This window comes from Didymella exigua (assembly GCF_010094145.1).
Source record: "Didymella exigua CBS 183.55 unplaced genomic scaffold M421scaffold_86, whole genome shotgun sequence".
NCBI classification, from domain to species: Eukaryota; Fungi; Ascomycota; class Dothideomycetes; order Pleosporales; family Didymellaceae; genus Didymella; species Didymella exigua.
Window position 1 is genome coordinate 4,195 of NW_022984860.1, and position 1,675 is coordinate 5,869.

Here is a 1,675-nt window from a genome sequence, read left to right on the forward strand (position 1 = left end):
GTATAGTTTCTACTATTACAGAAGTAATCTATAGCTAGAAGCAAACTTTCCTATTTAGGAAGCTTAACTAATCAATCTTATATTCCTTCTATCTTAGCCTAGAGAAGTGCTAGAGAGAAAATAAAAGAAGAATTTAAAAGCTACTTCTTAGTAGTATACTTCTATAAAGTAGCTTTTTCTATTTACAAGTACTTTATTCTAGCTAGCTGTATACTTTGTTCTAGCTATCTATAAGCTTTACTAAGCACTGGTAGCTTAGAAATAAGTAAATACTAAGTACTTAAAGTAAGTAGAAGTTTAAAGAAGTAGAATAGAAGAAAAGTTAGAACTAAAGAAAAAAGAGAGATATTATAAGCTAGTAGATAAACTCTATCTGCTTCTACTAAGTAGGTTTCTATAGCTATAGTAGAAATAAGTAATTTAGTAGATAGTTACTTGTCACGGAGCCTGTGGGACTATACTCAGGTGATCGAAAGTATTTGATCAGTGGCTATCTATCCTATCACGAAAGTAAGGTTTATATACATAGGAAATATGTGTGGATCACATGATCTGAGATAAGCAAGCAGTTAGCCAATTATCTAGTAGCTTATTAACAAAGAACAGATGAAACAAGCTTCTAGTTTAGACCTAGAGGTGCTTGTCCTGGTTTATCTAGGCTGGCAAGCTCCACACCCTTAATTAAGGTGCTTGATTGTGTGACACACCCCCTAGGCGTTCGCTCATCAGATGAGCGAGCGGCTGAGTATATAATAAGATAATTGGTGGGGTCTAACTAAAAAGTGGGGTTCTTCTCTAAGGTCTAAGCGTCTGAGCCTTATCTTAGAAAAGCTTTTTCCTCTATTATAACTCTAAGGCCTCTTATATAGTTACTTTCCTAAAGTACTTTAGTCGCGTAGCCTAAGCTTGTAGGTTTTTTTATAGACTACTCTTAAGCTAAGTCTCTACCTAGGATATTATAACGCAAATAAGCGTTCAGTTAACTGTCTAGGAGCTTGTTTCTGCTGTTTAGTGAGAGTGATAGGGAACCATTTAGAGGGTAGGTCTAGGCTGGTGAGGTCCTTATATAAAGGAGGGGTTTCGCGCAGCTAGCTTCTCTTTCACCAGCTCGCGAGGTTATATAAACCCACAGGTCCCCTAATGTCAACAACTTCAGCTTCTTCATCCATCATGGCTGTACGTATACTTTGTTTTTGTGTTTTCGAGCGGCTGGTGATCTTTCCTTCGCTCGTTTTGGCTGTAACTGACTTGGAGATAGAGAGAATCAACCACCAAGCGCGCCGCGCGCACCGCCGCCGCCACCGCCACCCGCCGAGCCCGCCACGAGGCAGCTAGGCGCGCGGACACCTTTCAAGAGCTTCTGCTCGCTCCGCGTGCCCGCGCCCGCCCTCGCTCGGTCTCGCCTTTGGGCAGCAGTGGTTTGGCTTCGGCCAAACGAGCTTCCTCTTTGGGAGTGGAGGGCTCCTTTAAGGGTCCTTTCGACCCTCACGCTCCCCTCCCCACCCTCCCCACCACCAGCACCACCACCAGCACCACCACTAGCACCACCACTAGCACCACCCCCGGCGCCACAGCAGTGGGTGGGTCCCCTTCCAGGGTACCACTCGTTAGGGGCACCCGCAGGGTGATCCCCTGTGGGACTTGTGTGGCCGCGCTGCTGACGAGCAGCTCAGCT